Source organism: Vulpes vulpes, chromosome 4 (genome assembly GCF_048418805.1).
Source record: "Vulpes vulpes isolate BD-2025 chromosome 4, VulVul3, whole genome shotgun sequence".
In the NCBI taxonomy this organism is placed as follows: Eukaryota; Metazoa; Chordata; class Mammalia; order Carnivora; family Canidae; genus Vulpes; species Vulpes vulpes.
Window position 1 is genome coordinate 38,668,189 of NC_132783.1, and position 21,429 is coordinate 38,689,617.

Consider the following 21,429-nt stretch of genomic DNA (forward strand, 5'->3'; position numbering starts at 1 on the left):
CTCTTCCAGCATTTTAAGTACAAACCTGGGGCATACTAGGTGGCTGTGGTTTACTTTAGAGTCAGTGATGCCATCAAAGGGTAAAAGAGCTGGGGGCAGTGATATATTTGCCTTCAAGCTTAGGACAGGCCTATTTATTTTCAACTGATAGAGAGTAAATAAGAGCTACTTGTTTAGGTGTTTGAGAATCTGTATTTTCACAAAGATGTAACCCACATGGAAATTGGTCTCTCCTATCCATAGCTGCCTAGTAACCATTTGGCAGTTTGAGGAAAAGAAACTCTGTGCCCTTCGGAGAGCACATCACAATCCTGGGAAATACTATGTCATATGGTATGAAATAGTAAGTTAAGCTATATATTATACTCACAAGTGAGGAGTTTGGAAATCTAGGTGTTAAATGCTAAGTGTGGAAATAGGGAATGCAGCTATGTTCTAAGCTTTGCTGCTGTGGTTGCAAAGATGAAAGTTATGTGGTTACCTAGGATATAACAATCTGTGGAACTAAAAAACTATGTTCTTTGCAGAAATCAAAATGTTTTTCCAATAGAAAAATTTTACTTTCTTTAAACAGCATTTCATTAGCTCTAACCTTTCTGCTGAGTTTATTGTTATTCTCCATAGCTTTAGGCAGGCCCAAGTGACTGCTGATAATACATGCACTTAAAGTTATCCAAGAGATAAATTTGCCTAAAAAAACAAAGAGCAAAAGAAAGTTACCTTAAGATTACATATTTATTAAGCACTCAGGAGGAATAAGAAACCTGCTATCTACCCTGATTTTTATACTTAGTGGATAATCTATATCTGGTACTTCACCATTTCTCTGTTATTGAAAATTTTCATCCTTTTGGGAAAATAATAACAAAAATGCTTCGATTTATTTAAAATTTCTCCTCCTTCTTTCCCCCAAATTCAAAGTACCACATCATTTTTCTAACTTAGCAAACTTAAGTTAGTCTTTATATGAGCAAACAAGTAGTTTAGTTCTTATATTATTTGTTTCTGGAAGATTCCTTTTGAAATTCAAATTTTCAATTTTTTTTCCTTTGGTGTTGGACAATAGTGCTCGCTTCGACAGCACATATACTTTGGTGTTGGACAATAATAAAGAAGCTAGTTTCATAAACTCGGAACACTCTCTGTACCCTGCAGATGTTTTCCTCTCTTTCACAACTTGCCAAAGTAAACAGAATGATTAATTAGGATTAAAAGAATTTTCTGGTCAGTTATTAAAAAAAATCAGAAATGCAGATTGTGCATTTTGAGATCAAGCAAATGTAATGTCTTTCCAATTTCATGCATAAATGCATCATTAAACAATGGTGAAAGAATCTGTTGTCAGATTGTATAGGCTTATTAACAGTGACTCATTATTATTTCCAAAATCAGAAAGTAAGAATACGTTGTTAGAACTGATCTGTTGAAAAGGTAAACTCTACCTACCTTTGAAAATAGGATGCCTTCTATTAATGTGAATTGTCTTGATCCCTAGTTCCATAATTCTGGCTCATCACTTGCTTGGTCACTGTACAATTCCTATTGGGACAGAAAGAGATTATAATAAAAATATGACTTTAAAAAAAAAAAACGGGAGGAATCTAAATGCAGACCTTGCCCTAAAGTGCACCTATATTTTATTTTTAATCAAAGGATGCTTATTTGGGATGTCTTTTTTTTTTTTTTTTAATTTTATTTATTTATTCATGAGAGACACACAGAGAGAGGCAGAGACATAGGCAGAGGGAGAAGCAGGCTCCCTGGGACTTGATCCCAGACCCCAGGATCTTGACCTGAGCTAAAGGCAAATGCTCAACCACTGAGTGACCCAGGTGCCCCTGGGATGTCTTTCCTTTATTTTTTAAAAATATTTTATTTATTTATGAGAGACAGAGGCGGGGGGCGGGGCGGGCAAAGACACAGGCATAGGGAGAAGCAGGCTCCATGCAGGGAGCCTGACGTGGGACTCGATCCCAGGTCTCCAGGATCAGGCACTGGACTGAAGGCGGTGCTAAACCGCTGAGACACCCGGGCTGCCCTGGGATGTCTTTCCTAAATATATCTAAAGAGATCTCTTTTTTTCATCATGTTGAGCTTCCTAACTATAGTTGATGCTTGAAAGAACTGGAAGTGATCATGGGAAGTCCTAAGAAGTGAATCCAGATTAATACATACACAAACACACTGAATGTACCCATTCTAAGCAAAATATTATGTGACATAAGCTTGGAACATATTTAAGAGAAACAATCTTTTTAGCCTACAGAAACGAACTCTATTTTTCAGTTTAGTTCTTGAGACCAATTTTGTAGATAAAGACAGGATAGGATCAAGCATTGATTTGAACTCACTAAATACATTGTACTTTACTGAAATCCCCACTTAACTGAGTTTAAGTTTGCATAAGCAAACAGCAAAGTTACCTAAATTCTTTGCTGAAGCAGATTGCTAAATTCACTGTTTAGGACATCTATTTACAGTAGCATAATGGAAATGCTGCCTAGTTGGTAACATTGTGAACAAAATAGGGTTGCATTCTGTTGTTGTTGTTGTTATCCTTTCTAGTTTCTTTCTACAAAAAGACACTCAATAGCTCTAGTTGTTAAGAGCATAGAATGTGGAACCAGATCACCTGGGGTTCAGATCTTGGCTCTCAGTTATAGCTATGTGACCTTAGGGTCATGACCTAACCTCCTTATTTCCGTTAACTCTGATTATATGCAAATGATAATACTACCTACCTCATAGGGTTGCTGTGTAAAATAAATATACCTAAGCAACTTAGAGTACCGGGCACAGAGCAAATACCATGTAACTGATTATTAATGTTGTCATCTTCATTATTATGCTTTTTTTCGTTTTTCCATTCTATCATGACATGCTTTCCTATTGATATTATAAATGCAGCAATTACCCCATTTGGCTTTTTCTATAAATTATTAAAGCAGATATCAATCATATAGATTTCCTTGTTAGCAAAAGTAATTGAGGAATTACCTAAGAAGTCAAGTAAGCCTTCTATGTTGAGTGAATATTATGACTAAGCAGAATATTTCCTTTCATTGCTCAGAGATGATGTAGTATAGTAGATGGACAGCACAGACTTTGCAGTCAAGACAGATAAGTGCCTGTGTGAACTGGGAAACTTTCAGTGCAATGCTCCTGCTGAAAGGAGCACTGTTCCTGCTGATCTGTGTTATCTACAGACAGCTGGGGTGTAAGTTCACACTCCAGCTCTGGCACATTAATTTCTGCCTTAGTGTTACAATGAGCACTAAAGATAATATACATAATGCACCTGATGCAAAATCTGGTACTGAGTACGCATAGTGTGCATAACTATTCTCTTAAAGTACATGTAGTATTTAATGTTTTAAAAATACATAAAGAACATATAACATTCAGTCTCCAGGAGTTCCCTCTCCTTTCTCTCCCTCCTGTCACTTTATACTCTTTAATTCTTAAAAAGAGAACATAGAAAGATATTGTTTTTTGCCAAAAATTGTTCCCAAATTCTGTTCACTTCTAATAAATTATATAGTGGGATGTTACCTTCTGAGGAAATACAAATGTACTAGAAAATTTTGTTCAAAGTTCTTGACATGTATGTATGGCATTTTAGTACTAGAGGAAATAAATATGAAAGCAGTACATTGCCATTTCTTATACAATTTTCAAATAGTGGCAGGTATTTTTAGAAGGAATACTCAGTTTTTCATAGTGCCATCCAATACTGGATATTGGCCACTGGTGTTATGAGGACAGTTTCCAAGGTTACCACTTTTTAAGCTCAATTACAGGATGATATCTGTCAGACTTCATTTGGCCCTGTCTTACACTGTTCTGCTCTAGTGTCATCTGAATTGAACTAAGAATGTGAAAGGATCACAAAACAAGGACAATCATCCAAAAATATTATATAGATAAACAATGGTGTTAGTAAAGCTAAACTCCAATAAATGTGGACTTGTGAAAAATACCATGTTTAGAACAAAAAGTCAAGGCAAGAGTAGACTTACTTTTGGGAAACATTCAATAATATTGATCAATAAGACTTAGCAACTTTGTTTTAATGTTTTTGAGCAGTGAAGCACCTAAAGTGAGTGAATTGGTTGTCAGGAAATTTTGACCACTTTCTGTGAGACCTTAGGATAAATTAAGTCATTTATTCAATACATGTCTAATAAAAATAATTATATGACAGACACATGTTTATGCACTGTGGCCATAAATATAAGGATAAGACTGTACTAGCCCCATAGGAGGATGAGGAAAAAGCACTGGAGGCTTAGAATGTAGCATAAGGATGACCAGAGGTGTGCAACTGCATGACCATCTTACACTAAGTAGAATACTAATAGAGTGACTGGAGGGTAGGATGAGAGATAAAGATAATTGGAGTTAATGGACTAGGGTAATAGCACTGATAATGGTGATAAAAACTGGTGAAATAGAGCCCTGATTATGGGGAACCTAAATGATATGCTGAGGAATTTGGGGTTTATTCTGTATGTAATTGGAAAGTTTTAAACAGAAAAATGACATAATTAGATTTATATTTTAGAAAAATGATTCTGGGTATAAAGTGCAAAATGCATTAGACACCTCTAAAATGCTAGGATTCCAAAGAATGGACAGAGAGCAACTGGCCAGGGATAAGTTCAAGAATATGCTAAAAGAGTACCTATTGATCTTTACCAAGGTAATTGACAAGGCAAAGTCTTAAGAGAATTTTCAGATGCTATCTCTCTTTAGCACCTACAAAATTTGAGTAAATTGGTCTCTCACTACACATTTCTTATGTTTTAGAATCCTCTTATCTAGTAATAACATTATATCCATGTGTTGCTTGGACTACAGATAATACTCATTACAATCAGTATTAAAATATGAATCAGTGAGTTACTCAAGATTACTGAGTCTTGAATCTGTGCTTCCCTACCCACTATAACATACTTCGTCTCACTATATTAAATGATGGTTAGGTCTGTCAGCCTGAGAATGTCAGAGAGTACTGTCCTTATGATTTACCTTATAGAAAATGCTCATAATAAGCATATTTTATCCCATTCACCTTGTTTTCTATCAGTAAGATAAGCAACTTTATAGTTGTTTGTTAAGCAGTGAGAGTCTCGTTGTATTATTGTTGAGATGTTTTCATGTCTTAGAACATCAATACTTAGAATACTTCTCATCTTCTTCTTATAAATAATTTGTGTCAAAAATATCTGTGATTGAGATGGTAGATTAATAGGTTACAGATCTCCTTTGTGGTTTTGAATTTTAATGAAATTTTTCAAATGTTCTAAAATTTTTAATAGATAATAAATTATGCTATGTAACTGAACAAATGGAATGTAACTCAGTACCTAAGCTCTCCATTCTAGTCTAACTGAAAATTTTACATAAAATACTTTGTAGGAAGATACAAAGACCTACCTTGTGCTTCCTCTTTTTGTTTTTTCTCTCGATATTTTTAGACATATTTTTAATTGATATAAGATTTACAGATAGTGAAAAGTATAAGCCTCAATTCTACAATTCAATACATCTTGACAGTAATAAACAACACCCAAATCAAGATACAGAATATTTGTTACCCCAGAAAATTCTTTCATGTCATTCCTCTGTCAGTTTCTATTCCTCTGTTAGCAACCACTGTTCTATTAATGTGTATGAGTTTTATTTGTTCTTGATGATTTTCTCAACTCTGTCTTTCAATAAGTTGGTATTTTTTATTTCAATGAAGTTTATCAGTTTTTTCTTTTATGGATATTGTCAGGGGATAGACTGAGCTCAAGCAGGCTGGTAGCCAGCTGTTTTAGTAGCTAATTAAGACAATAAGCCAAAATTAAACTAGCAGTCAAGTCTATAATTACTTAGTACAATAGGATAAGCAAGAAACTAAATAGAAGAAACCACCAACTCTTCCATGTTTTATTTTTCCACATGGAATAGTACAGGGTCAAGTGGATCAGCACAGACTTGGAGGTCTAACAAAGGAGCATGGAGCAGAAGGTTCCTGTGGTCTAATAGACCTGAAGGCCTGGGAAGGCAGAGTGGCAACAGACTGGAGTGGAAAAGTACTTAGCACTCAGAGTGGAGGAAATATCTTTATATTTTAAAATTTATTATCCAATCATGTATCAATAATATATAGAAATTCAATTGAATTTTGAACCATGATACCTTCAAACTTGCTAAATTCAGTTTTTGTTCCAATAGTTTTGTAGATAGAATTTTTTCCAAATGTAAAAAACTATATTGTCTGAGAAGAAAGACAGTTGTATTTCTTCCCTTCCCATTTTTATGCCTTTCTTTTATTTTTCTTGCTTCTTTGCACTGACTAATACCTTCAATCCACATTTAATAGAATTGATAAAAACATATCCTTGTCTTGGTTCACTCTTAGGAGGGAAAAGGAAAAAAGCATTTGATGTCTCACCATTAAGCTTTATGTTAGCTGTAGATTTTTTATAAATGTCCTTTATCAGATTGGGGAAGTTCCCTTCCTTTCCTAGTTTGTTCAGAGTTTTTATGATTAATGGGTATTGAATTTTTATCACGGTTTTTTTCAGCATCTATTATGTTACTCATTTAGTGTTCCTCCCTTAGTCTGTTAATCTGAAGAATTTCATTAATTAATAGTCCATTTTGCTAAACTAACCTCAAATTCCCATGTGTGACAGAATAAGAACTATATATTTGTTTTCTTCCTCCACTTCCTGACACAAATTTCCTAAAGTACCTATAATTACCTGAATGACAGGGATGCTAAGAGCATATTTTGTTCTAATATTTAGTCTTTGACTTTGGCTCCTGACTCAAAGGTTCTAAACCCTTGGAATTTCCTGGGTGATAGGAGCAGCATTTGCTTTAATGAGATGAATCTTTGTGGGCTTCTAGAGAGCTTCAGGATGAGGGCTGGTAATCAGAAAGACCAAGTTATGGTTAGAAACTTGGAACTTTCAGCCCCATCCCCTGTCTTCATAGGACAAAAGAAGAGATAGAAATTGAATTAATAATCACTAATGCCTATGTGACGAAGCCTTTATAAAAAATATCTGAAGAGTTGAGAGAGATTCTTTGTTGGTGAATATATCCACATGCTAGGTGGTTCACCTCACCTTCACAGGAACAGAGGCTCCCACACCTAGGATCCTTCTGGACATTGCCCTATGTACCTCTTCATCTGGCTGTTTATTTGTATCCTTTATAATAAACTGGTAAACATAATTAAAATATTTCCCTGAATTATGTGAGCTGTTATAGCAAATTAACCTGAGAAATGAGATTATAGCCAGTTGGTCAGAAGTATAGGACTTGTGACCAGCATCTGAAATGGAGACAGTCTTGTGAGACTGAGCCCTTAACTTGTGGGATCTGTGCAAATTCTGGGTATTTTCTGTTCATAATTGAATTAAATTGTAGGACACCCAGCTGGTATCCAGAGAGTTGGAAAATTAATTGTTGGTATAAGAGAAAATCCTCATATTTGTTGTATCAGAAATACTATAGAGATAGAGATAAATTTCTAAAAACTGAATCTTCCAAAACTGAATCAGGGAGAAATAGAAAATCTGAACAAACCAGTTATAAGTTACTATTCAAAAAACTACCAACTGGGGCACCTGCATTGCCCAGTCTGTTAAGTATCCAGCTCTTGATTTTGGCTCAGGTCATGATCACAGGGTCGTGAGATCAAGCCCCACATTAGGCTCTGCACTAAGCACAGAACCTACTTAAGATTCTCTCTCTCAAAACAAAGCAAAAACTACCAACAACAAAAGTCCAGGAGCAGGTGAATTCACAGGTGAATTCTACTAAACATTTAAAGAATTAATACCTATTCTCCTCAAACTATCCCAAAAAATTAGAAAAGGAAGGAAAGCTTCCAAATACATTCTACAAGGCCAGCATTACCCTAATACCAAAAGCAAAGATACACACACAAAAAAAGAAAACTACAGACTAATAACCCTGATGAGCATAGATGCAAAAATCCTCAACAACATACTAATAAACCATGTTCAACAAATATACTAAAAGGATCATTCACCATGATCAAGTGGGATTTATTTCAGGGATGCAAAGATGGTTTTGTATTCACTAATCATTCAACATGATACATTAGCAAAATGAAGGATAAAAATCATAATGATCATCTTAACACTGCACAAAAAGATTTGACAAAATTCAACATCCATTCATGATAAAAACTTTCAACAACGTAGGTTTAGAGGGAACATGTCTCAACATAATAAAGGCCATTTATGAAAAGTCTATAGCTAACAGTCATACTCAATGCTGAAAAACAGAACTTCTCCTTTGACATCAGGAACAAGACAAGGATGTCCATTCTCATCGCTTTTATTCAGCATAGTACTAGAAGTCCTAAAAACAGCAATTAGACAAGAAAAACAAATATAAAAGACATTTGTATTGGCAAGGAAGATGTTAAACAGTCACTGTTTGCAGACAACATGATATTATACTGAGAAAACCCTAAAAATTCCACCAAAAGAACTATTAGAAGTAATAAACGAATTCAATAAGTTGCAGGACACAAAATTAATATGCAGAAATCCATTGCATTTCTATCCAATAATAATGAAGTAGCAGAAAGATAAATTAAGAAAACAGTCCATTTACAATTGCACCAAAAAGAATAAAATACCTAGGAATAAACTTAACCAGGAAGGTGAACGCCCTGTACTCTGAAAACGATAAATAATGATTCAAGAAATTAAAGATGACACAAACAAATAGAAGATATCCCATGCTCATGGATTGGAAGGATTGGTATTGTTAAAATGTCCATACCACCCAAAGCAATCTACAAATGTAATGCAATCCCTATCAATATACTAACAGCATTTTTCACAGAACTAGGACAAACAATCCTAAAATTTGTTTGGAACTACAAAAGACTTCAAGCCAAAGCAATCTTGAGAAGAACAAAGCCAGAGGTATCACAATTCCGGATTTCAAGATATTCTGCAAAGCTGTTAGTGATCAAAACAGCATGGTACTGGCACAGAAATAGACATATAGATCAATGGAACAGATTAGAGAATCCAGAAATAAACCCATGCCTATATGGTCAATTAATCTACAACAAAGGAGGCAAGAATATATAATGGGGGAAAGACAGTCTTTTCAATAAATGGTGCTGGGAAAACTAGACAGCTATATGCAAAAGAATAAAACTGGGCCACTTTGTTATACCATACACAAAAACAAACTCAAAACGAATTAAAAACCTAAATGTAAGACCTGAAACCATAAAATGCCTAGAAGAAAACATAGGCAATAATTTCTTTGACATAGGCTATAGAAACATTTTTTCAATAATGTCTCCTCAGTCAAGGGAAACAAAAGCAAAAAATAAATTCTTGGGACTATACCAAAATAAAAAGCTTTTCCACAGCAAAGGAAACCATCAACAAAACTGAAAGGCAAACTACTGAATGGGAGAAGATATTTGCAAATGAAATTTCCAGTAATGGGTTGATATCCAAAGTATATAAAGAATGTTTATACAAAGCAACATTAAAAAAAAAGCCTGATTAATAAATGGGCAGAGGACCTGAATTGACATTTCTCTAAAGAATACATATAAATGGCAAGCAAATAGGTACATGAAAAGATGGTTAACATCACTAATCATCAGGGAAATGCAAATCAAAGCCACAGTGAGATTATCACCTTACAGTAGGAGAATGTCTGCAATCAAAAAAAAAAAAAAATAGAAGTAATTAGTGTTGGCAAGGATATGGAGAAAAAGGACCCCTGGTGTACTGCTGGTAGGAATGTAAATTGGTACAGCTAATGTGGAAAACTGCTGTACCAATTTTGGAGGTTCCTCAAAAAAATTAAAAATAGAAATACCATAATGATACAGTAATTCCTCTACTGAGTATTACCCAAAGAAAATGAAAAGAGGAAGAAGGAAGGAAGGAAGAAAGGAAGGAAGGAAGGAAGGAAGGAAGGAAGGAAGAAAGAAAATTAAAAAAAATATTGTGAAGAAAAACAGTTTACTCCTAGGGTATACCCCTGTGTATTGGTTTCCTATTGCTCCTGTAAAAGCTACCACAAACAACACAGATTTATGACTTATTTTTTTAAGATTTTATTTATTTATTCATGAAAGACACAGAGAAAGAGACAGAGACATAGGCAGAGGGAGAAGCAGACTCCCTGCATGTAGCCCGATGTGGGACTCGATCCCAGGACCCTGGGATCACGACCTGAGCCAAAGGCAGATGCTTAACCACTGAGCCACCCAGGTGCCCCTAGATTTATGAATTATACTTCTGGAGGTCAGAAGTTAAAAATCAGTCTGACTAGACAAAAATCAAGGAGTTGGGAGGGCTTTTTCCTTCCGGAAGCTCTGAAGGGAAAATCCATTTCCTTTTTGCAAACTTCTAGAGGCCCCATTTGTCTGTGGCTCCTTCCTTCATCTTTAACACCAGCTGCATGATGTTGTCACATCTCTTTCCACTTCCTGTAAATTCGTGCTCCTTCTTATAAAGTTACTTGCATTACATTGTGTCCCCCAGAATAATTCATGATGATCTTCCTATCCCCAGATTCTTAACTTAATCACATTTCAAGATTCTTTTGCCATAAAACAATATATTCATAGATTCCGAGGCTTAGGATATGTATATCTTTGGGGACCATTATTCATCCTACCACACTTAAGTAATATTTTGTTAAGAACTTTATGTCTGTGTTCATGAGAAATGTTGGGGTTTGTTTGTTTGTTTGAAATGTTGGGTTTTAATTTTCAAATATTTTCTCAGACTTGTATCAGAGTTTACACTGGGTTATATCAGGGTTACTTAAGGTTATAATCTTAAAACAAATGGAAGTATTCCCTCTTCTATCTTCAGAATGAATTTGTGTAAGATCGTTAGAAATTCTTTAAATATTTGATAATTTCCACCATCTCCACCTGTACTTTTCTTTGTGGGAATTCTTGTATTAAGAATTAACTTCTTTAGGGGGATCCCTGGGTGGCTCAGTGGTTTAGCTCCTGCCTTCTGCCCAGGGTGTGATCCTGGAGTCCTGAGATCAAGTCCCACATTGGGCTCCCTGCATGGAGCCTGCTTCTCCCTCTGCGTGTGTCTCTGCCTCTCTGTGTGTCTCTCATGAATAAATAAATAAAATCTTTTTTTAAAAAAAATTAACTTCTTTAAAAATGTGTGACTACACAGTTGTACTATTTCTTCTTGTGTCAAGTTAACGTCTTGTGTCAAGCAGTAAACTGTGCTTTTCCAAGGAGTTTATTTTATCTGCTTTCAAATTTACTGGTATTTAATTGTTCATAATACTGTATTGCTATCGTTTTACTGTCTGAGGTATCTGTAGTAATGTTTCCTTTCATTCTTATACTAATAATTTGCTCTTTATCTTGATCATTCTGCTAAAGTTCATCAATTTCATTAATATTTTCCTTGTTAATTTAACGTTTATTGTTTTTCTGGGGGTTTTTTGTCTTAACTCTTCTTTCATCTATATTCTTTGAATATAATGTGCCCTCTTTTCTTACTACTTAGAGACCAAACAGAATACTGATTTTATAACTTTCATACTTTCTAATATGACTGCCCCTAAACACTTCCTTTGCTGCATACAACAAATTTTGTTATACTGTCTTTTCATTATTGCTTTAAGAATAATTATTGATTTCCCTTTAACTTATTTTGGTAAAAAATATTTTTTGGTCAATATTTCAATTTTAAAAACTTGTTGAAACTTAATTTATGTGACACTTGTTACCTATCTTGTTAAATGTTTCATGTGCATATTAAAATAATGTTTATTTAAATTTTTTGAGTGAGATGCTTTATAAGTTTCAAGTAAGTCAGCAATGATATTTGGGTCTTCTTTATCCTAAGTAGGCTTTTCCTCTCTTTGTTCTGTGAATTATTGGAGAGAAATATTAAACTCTAGCTATTATTACAGATTTATCTATTTTAGCCTTAATTCTGTCAGTTTTTGCTCTTATATTTTAAAGCTTTTTATGAAATGCATATACACTTAGGGTTGTTATGTCATCTTGATGGAGGAACTTTTTATCATTATGAAATGTGCCTCTTTATCTCAGTAATACTTCTTAGAGTCTGTTTTGTGTAATATGAATGTAATCACATGAACTTTCTCATGCTTTGTTCTTATAGTATTTTTTCTGCATTTTATTTTCAACCCATCTGTGACTTTAAGTATTAAATTTAGAAAGATTTAAAATATATATTTATATTCTGTTACTTTAAATGTATTACTCTCAGACATATAGTTTTCTAGACATATAATTGAGGCATATATTATTTTTTGCTGTGCTTATCCACTCTGATACTCCCTTTTGAATAGAATGTTTAGTTCACTTGTCTTTAATATGGTTTAGGCATATTTCTAATTGTTCCATTTGCTGTATTTCTCCTCCTTCTTTTCTGACTTCTTTATGTTAATTAAATAATTTTAACATTTCATCTTAATATTTTTGTTGACTTTTTATTTTGCCTTTTGAATTGTTTTTGGTTATTGCTCTAGGAACTATGGTCTGTTTTCTTGACCTACCTACTTTTCACTGAGCTAACATTTTATAGTTTTATAGAAAATCTAAGAATTTTGTAAAAGTATGATTCCATTTACTTTCCATATTTTCTGGCATTATTTTAATATGTTTTACATCTACATTTATGATAAACTTCACAATAAACTGTCATTATTCTGATTTTAAATAGCTAGTTACTTTTTAAAGATATTAAGAGAAGCTAAAAGATCATTTTTTTGTATTTTCCACCATATTTTTCCATTATCAGTGCCCTTCATTCTTTCTTGTAGATTCATGTTTCCTCTTTATTTTTGGTTTTTAGTGGATTGACTCTGTTATGCCCCAATATATAAATATATATATATATATATATATATATATATATATATTATTTATTTATTCATGAGAGACACAGAGAGAGAGAGAGAGAGAGAGGCAGAGACATAGGCAGAGGAAAAAGCAGGCTCTGTGCAGGGAGTCTGATGTGGGACTTGATCCTGGGACTCTAGAATCACGCCCTGAGCCAAAGGCAGACATTCAACTGCTGAACTACCTAGACATCCCTAGTATTTTATTTTTATCTTGCTTTTAAGACCTTTCAGTAAATTTCTGCTTCAAACAATGTATTTTTCTGTTCTAGTGTTTCAACTTTTTTATTGTTTGCATTTCTCTGGCCATTGACTTGACAATATTTTCCTTTAAGTCATTGAACATATTTATAGTAATTAAAGTATTGCCTAATAATTCTAGTTCTGGATCATCTTATAGGTCTATTTGTATGAACTTATCTTTCTCTTGATTATAAGTCACATTTTTCTGCTTTACATACGTAGCTTTGTTGATTATACAGGTGGATATTGATAAAGATACATTAAAAGGAATCTTGATTTTATCAACTTCCTTTAAAGGGTTTTAAGATTTATTTTGCTAGACAGTTAAATAGCTGATGGGTTGTTTGGTTCATATTAATTTTTTTATTTATTAAGGTAGGTCTCTTAATTTTTTATTTAGTCCAAGAGAATGTGGCATGTCTATGTCCTTGAGTGAATGAATACCCAAAGTGTTCAGTGGGAACTGTCACTGTGAGTGGGCCACCTCTCCAACACTCAGCAATTATCTTCCTGATGCCTCACTACTCAATACCATACTTTGAGCATTGTAAGAATTCACTTTTAGTTCAATTTAATTAAATAGCAAGGTGGCCTTTATGGACACAGTGGCACAGAGGAACATTATTTAAATCAAAACCTAATTTTAGGGGATCCCTGAGTGGCTTGGTGGTATAGCGCCTGCCTTCGGCCCAGGGCGTGATCCTGGAGTCCTGGGATTGAGTCCGACATCGGGCTCCTTGCATGGAGCCTGCTTCTCCCTCTGCCCGTGTCTCTCATGAATAAATAAATAAAATCTTTTATAAAAAACCTAATTTTGTACATTTTTAATTCTATAGTAAGCTTCATTTCTACAGCTACATTGTAAATAGAAAATTTGGGCAATGTAAATAACCTCTATAAAAGCCATCAATCACTTAGGGTTTCCAAAGCTTTTTAAAATGTTTTATCTTGTATAAATATCACAACTATGTTAAGTGGATTTTCTTATTATCTCCATTTTGCTCTTGAAATAACTGAGGCACAGTGATTTTATGAAATACTCATTATTATATAAATTGGTAACTGGTATTTGGAGTCCAAATTTAATACTTTTTACTATATGGGGGAACATGTTATTTGTTTACAAAGTAAGTTTCCAGATCAGCAGTTTCAAACGATTCAATCTAGTATCTTCAGAAGTTTAGTTCTATCTTTCTAGGAATCTCATTTTTAACTACTGTAATGACAAAGCATGGTGTTAGATAAAAACCTGATGTTAGGGAACTATTGGCCATTCATTTCTTTTCCCCATATGTTACTCCTTTCTCAGTGAACAGCAAATAAAAACTCAGTTTCATAAAATTTTTAATTCATTTTAAATACAAAGCATAGTCTCTACAATTTGTCTACTCTTACTTAAGCAAGCCATGTTTTATGGTAGTAGTTTGAATATACAATATTATTTACTTCCTATCCTTAGTAGTTCTCCTTGCTACCTAATTTTCTAGCTACCTCAAAGAGACAATTGTGGGCATATTATCTCAGACACAGATTGGGATGAAATAATAACCATACTGTTGTTAACTACAAATGAAAATTTCAGAGTGGGAAACAAAATGATTCAAACTGACCAATATGTTAAATGTCCTATCTAAATCAAGATATTCCACAATAGTTTCAATGGCCCCTCTTGTCATTATAATTACAGGATTAGGAAAAAGTTATTAATATTTTAACTCTTGCAAATCCAGTTTCTGCTTTATGTCCAGTAATACACAAGGAGATTTTTCTTAATGATAATGTTCTTTGGTGTGGAATGTATTTTGCATGTGGATAAAAAGTTATAATTTGTTACCCTAGTCAGGAAATAAATATAATTACAGGGATGATTTGATTACACATTTTTAATGTCATTCATTAGTTCTTTATTTTTAAAGAAAATTTTTTTTGAGATTTATTTATTTGAGAGAGGGCATGCATGTGAGCAAGTGAGTGGGGGGAAGGGCAGAGGGAGAAAATCTTCAAGCAGAATCTGTGTTGAGCGTGGAGACCAAGAGCTGGATCCCACAACCCATGAGATTATGACCCGAGCTTAAACCAAGAATCAAGAGGCCTAACCAACTGAGCCACCAGGTACCTCATTAGTTCTTTAAAGAAAAAAAAAGTCTAAAATAAAAACTCCATTTAGAAGTCCCCTTGGAGTTATCTACTCTGCTGTTTTTACTGATGTCACTTCTGTCACTGGTCTTTAGTTTTTTAATTAATAGACTTTATTTGAGGGACAATTTTAAGTTTACAAAAAAATTTGAACAGATAGTACAGAGTTCCCATATTTCTCCATTCCTCTGTGTGTAACTTACCATTTTTGACATCTTGCCTTAATGTGTCACATCTGATACAATTGTTCAGTCAGTATTGATACATTATTATTAACTAAGGTCTATTAACTAAGTTTACATTAGGGCAGCCCCAGTGGCTTAGGGGCAGCCCCGGTGGCTTAGCGGTTTAGCGCCGCCTTCGGCCTGGAGCCTGCTTCTTCCTCTGTCTCTCTCCCTCTCTCTCTGTGTCTAATAAATAAATTTTTTTAAAATCTTAAAAAAAAAAAAAAACTAAGTATACATTAGGGGTCGCTCTTTGTTTTGAGCAGTTCTGTGGGTTTTGACAAGTGAATAATGAATAATGTCATGTATTTACCACTACAGTATTCTACAAAACAGTTTTACCACCCTAAATATCTGCTATGCTGCAACTATAAATTCCTTCTCAGTCTCCCCACCCCACTCTACCCTGGCAATCAGTGATTTTTTTTTTTTTACTGTTTTTATAGCTTTGCCTTTTCCAGAATGTCATATAATTGGAATCATAGAGTAGTTGGCTTTTCAGACTTTTTCCTCCGTGTCTGCATATAGCTTGATAGCCCATTACTTTTCATCACTAAATAACATCTCAAATTTTGGAATTTTGAAAGGTAAAAAATATTTTTTAAAAGGCAATCTCTTTCTAAATAAAAATCTACCAAGTGCAAAATTTTAACTGAGTTTATTTTTTTAAGATTTTTTTTTTATTATTTATTCATGATAGTCATAGAGAGAGGAGAGAGAGGCAGAGACACAGGCAGAAGGAGAAGCGGGCTCCATGCCGGAAGCCTGATGTGGGACTTGATCTCGGGATTCTGGGATCGCACCCTGGCCAAAGGCAGGCTCTAAACTGCTGAGCCACCCAGGGATCCTTAACTGAATTTAAAACAAGAAGGCAGACTAACTGGAATCTAAGGCTAATGCTTTTTAAAAATTTCAGGTGAAGTGCCAAAATTTTTCATGCATTCTATCTGGAAGTTTGTAATATCTCTGAGTTCCTACCATGTGCTGAAATAATATTATTTGTACTTCACAATGCTCCCAAGAATTAAGTATTTTTATCCTTATTTTATTATTGAGAAAAAAAGAGGCAGAAAAATGGGTTTGGCCAGCGCTATACAACTTGTAAGTAACTGAATTGAAATTTAAACCCAGATCATACTGCCTCCCAGGTTAATGCTCTTTCCAGTATGCCATTATTATTATATCACTTTCTAAGTAAATACCTTAAATGCCACTAGACCAAGAGCTAGACCATGGGAGCAAGGCTTCAAGCCCACCATACTCATATCCTAAATTCATTCCCACCCCTTTTAAACCAGAATCTTCAAAGTTTGAAACCTTTTCAATTAAGAATGACAAAATGTACACATGTCTATCCCTACTCCCTTCTGAAACATCATTAAAGACAAACACTAAAGGAATGAAAAAAATATAATCCTAAGAACAAAGAGAATGTAAGAAAAGTATGAGTAAACAAGAAACATCAACAAAAATTTAGAAGATAGAACACAATTACATAAATAATAACTCAATAAAAAGTAAAGACAACTGAAACCTTCCTGTAAAGGAGAATACTAGCCAGAAGCAAGCCAATTCTTGATGCAGAGCACCAAAAAGCCTCAGGAATTGGAAGTGGAATGAAAATGAGACAGAAAAAACAAAACAAAACAAAAAAACGAGAAGAATTAATTCAATGTATGCATAAGGAGTAGTTTCATTCTCCCGTTCCTGTAGATCTTTGCACCCATCTTGCTAGCCAAGTGTCTACTCTTCTGCCACCTAGCAGAACACTCACTGGAAGATAGGAGGAAGATTTAGAGTATATGGACCTGAAGCCTAAGCAATGTAGAGAAGTAGCCCTCTCTAAGAAGATTAAATTACATTACAAAATTAGACCACTAGAAGAACACCGAGAATGAGTAAAGAGATCATAACAAATTACAAAACAGAAAAATAACATATTTTAATTATTAATGTCAGATGCCTCTATATTTTTCCTTCCTTTTTGCTTCATATTAATTGATGATCTCTTCATATGACAATAATTGTACATATTTTCTATACAAAAAAATAGATAATCAGTGTGTCCACTGGCAGTGTTGGTCGAAAATTGTTTTTTATTATGGATAGTAAGAATGCATAAAACATGACTTAACACAGGTAATACCCTCTGTTGTGATGCTACAGGTTTCTTTCTTATAAAAAGAGAAATGCTATTTTGTGAAATGCCTATCAAAAAAGAAAAAAGTTAATGATGCACTTATAACTGTATATGTAACATTGTCAAGTATATTACTAGAAGGAGAGTATTTCTCTTTTGATCAGGCATCATTGAGAACCAGATTCTCTGCTTAACAGTATTATGTGTTTAAAGTTTGGAAGAATTTTTAAGTCTGATTTTTGGCTGTGTTTATTTCAACTGTTTCTTCTATCCATAAACTTCTGGTGCTGGGATACATCATATTGCTTTACAACCTCTGCTCCTGTATGGTGGGTAATGGGAGTATTTCTAGAGCAATAACTTTACTATGCTGTCAAACATAAACAAAGCCAGATACTAGTTAAAGTGGTAAAGACAGATTTTAATCAGTGATATACTGTTGAAATAAAGGAGAGTTCAGGGGCACCTGGGTGGCTCAGTAGTTGAGCATCTGCCTTCGGCTCAGGTCATGATCCGGGGTCTTGGGATCAAGTTCCACATGGGGCTCCCCACAGGGAGCCTTCTTCTCCCTCTGCCTATGTCTCTGCCTCTCTCTGTGTGTCTCTCATGAATAAATAAATCTTAAAAAACAAAAACAGATATTAGAAAAAAAGTTCAGCATGAACTAAACAATTTGTACAGAGGTGACTGGCCATTTTAAAGAGAAAATGAGGATATATGGGGACTAGGGATGAGGAGGGGCCTAAAAGATTCAGGGAAATGAAAAATTACAAAATGTGAAGGAGGACCGTGTGAAACCCATCCAAGATTTGCTAACTGGCACTTACTGAAATTGGGGTTAACCAGATTAGAGACTTATTCCCTGGAGAGGTAAAATGTCCCCAGGAGAAATATTTTACTTAGGCCTCTTCTAACAAATGACTGTGTCTCCAGGCTAGCCAATAGTGGATCTACCAGTCACCAATACCTGCCCACATATACAGAACTTCCAATCTGAGTTTTTAGTGCTATGTTTTAAAATATGTAGAGTCCTAGATCATCAAACCTCTAAAGAAAACCTCCAACTAAAAAACACAGACCGGTACAAACAGAATAAAGGAATATCCTCAGAAAGGTAATTATGAGAAGATATGGCAACTATGACAAATCAGATTTAAGTAACAAAGAACAAAAAAGATTTACTGGAAATTAAAAATGATGTGGAAATGCAGTGAGCTTTCTAAAAAAAGAGTTAGTTGATAAAGTTTAGGAAATCTCTCTGAGAATAAAACAAAAATACAAATGGAAAGTAAGAAGAAAAGGCAAAATTATTAGAAAACTAATTCAAGATGTTCAAGATTTTTTTAATGAAAAGGAAAAAAACAATTATTGCAGATATTAAACAAGAACTTTCTCTGTTAAGTGAAAGATTACAAAAGGACCATTAAGTACCTAGCATAATGAAGTGACACATATTTACATATATTATTATGAAATTTCAAAGCACCAGAGATCCTAAAAGTTTACAGAAAAGGGGAAAATCACATACAAATAATTTCCATTCAGAATCATCAGACTTCTCAGAAGACAAGGGAGCACTATTTTGCATAACTCTGAAGGGAAAAAATTCAACCCTAGAATACCATGCCTACTCCAACTATCAATCAAGGGCAGAATAAATATATTAAAAGATATAGAAGATTTCAGAATAAATTGTCTCTTATGCACCCTTTCATAGAAGCTGCTGGAAAATGCATTCCACCAAAATGGTGGAGTAAATCAAGAAAGAGTAAATAATATCTTGTCTCTGAAATTAGGGATCAAATATAGGGGAGAGCCGGAGGGAATTAGATGATAGTAAAGAGAAGTGCCAGGACAACAGCTGTTAACTAGGTCTTGGAAGCAGTTCATAGCTATTAGAGCAAAAGAACAGAAATCTTCAGGAGAGATGTATTTCCCACCTATTCTGGCCCAAATGAAATATGAGATGTGTTTTATTATTTTGGAAATAGTTTAGTCTTTCTGAGAGATATGATAGTAATGGATGAGGATAAAGAAAACAGGATTTAGAGAAGCTCTTTCAGAGTCACAAAGTTCTTCATGGAGCCTGGAATCAAACCTAGGAAACCATAATCCAGGGTACATGCTTCATTCACAATGCATTAATCAAAATTATAATGTAAAATAAAAAACAGTAGTACCCTAGGATAAGAGATTACTTATTAAGAATAATTGCATATTTTGATGTACAGTTTTGCAGAGTACAGTTTGCATAATATTTTGGTTATGATAAAGGACTTTGGAAGGATTTTGAGATGGAGAGGAGACATGGGTCAAGTGAATGGAGAATGGGATATCTGCCAGTACTAATAATCAGGGTGGAATTGGGGTGGATGCCAGTAAATTCTCAAGATTCAATATAAACCTTTTATGGTATTGGTAGGGTGTTTTGGAAGTAGATACAACTGACTTTTCCATTGCTAGTGATTTAATGACTGAACTACAACCTCTGATCTGGATCATTGACTTGAATTCAAGCTTTTACAGGGTGACAGATGTGTCAGACTGATTTGAGCACTGTAGATGTAAAACCTATGTCTGAAATTCTTTGGAGATTAACAGTGTTAAATGGATCAACTTTTTTAAAAAATTACAGGAATTTTTTCTCTTTAGCTTGAAATTTTTATCTTAACCATATTAACTGGAATTTTTCTAAAATGAATTGAGCATATCTCTTTCTTAAGTGGAATAGAGAACCTATCTTGAACTTTGATTTTTCTTCTGATTGGTGTCTGTGTGCTTCTCTTTGTGAAGTATCAGGTTGATAATGTTACAGAGCTTCTTAAAAATACATTTCACTATATTTACCATTGCTCAAATAAAAAGACTCGTGTCTCAAAACATGTTTAATTGTTTGAGGTTTTTTTATTTATATATTTTGTGTTAGGAAGAGGGTGATGAAATCTGACCTCTATGTAGCCATGGAAGTGACCAACTGTGAAGTTGGCAAACATCACTAATAACAGATAAAGGAATGCTTAATTGAGTAACTGGTCTTTCCGGGCCTCCTGGCCGTACACCAAATCTAAATGAATTGAGAAATAAAAGATGCCTTATAACCCTTTAGAAACCTCAGACATTCTATTCAAAATAATGCATTTACCATATTAAATCATGTAGCTTCCTTATGTTTTAGTTTCTTCATCTTCAACAGAAATGAGGGGGATTACAATATCTGTCTAGAAGAATCATTGTGGAATGCCTGGATGGCTCAGCAGTTGAGCGCCTGCCTCAAGGCAGGGTGTGATCCTGGAGTCCTGGGATCAAGTCTCACATTGGGCTCCCTGCATAGAGCCTGCTTCTCTCTCTGCCTATGTCTCTGCCTCTCTCTCTCTTTCTCTCATGAATAAATAAACAAAATCTTAAAAAAAAAAATACAAAAATCATTTTAAGAATTATATGTTTTAAGCAAAAGTATAAAATTCCTCTCATATAATAGATGCTCAATAAGTGTTCATTTATCTTTTCCGAGTGTTTTCCTCCTCATAAAAGTAGGTAATCATGAATGCAGCATCCACAGAATTGGCTTAAATGCATATATCTTTTTTTCCTTATATATAAGTTCCTTGTTTCAAAAAGAGAAATAGGGAACTCATCCCTTTGTAATTTAAAATATGAAGTATTTTTTTTCCATTGTTTACCTGAGCTGACACACTTGGACTTCTGCAAAGAAAATGAGAATATCTGCCATTTACTAGTGTTAGGAATATAGGTAGG

General features: G+C 34.2%; 1 protein-coding gene across 4 annotated transcripts in view; it reads left to right on the forward strand.

The window, feature by feature from the left end:
- The window catches only part of TBCK (TBC1 domain containing kinase), a 219,810-nt gene that overhangs the window by 129,434 nt on the left and 68,947 nt on the right, over positions 1 to 21,429 (forward strand). The window lies entirely within an intron of this gene.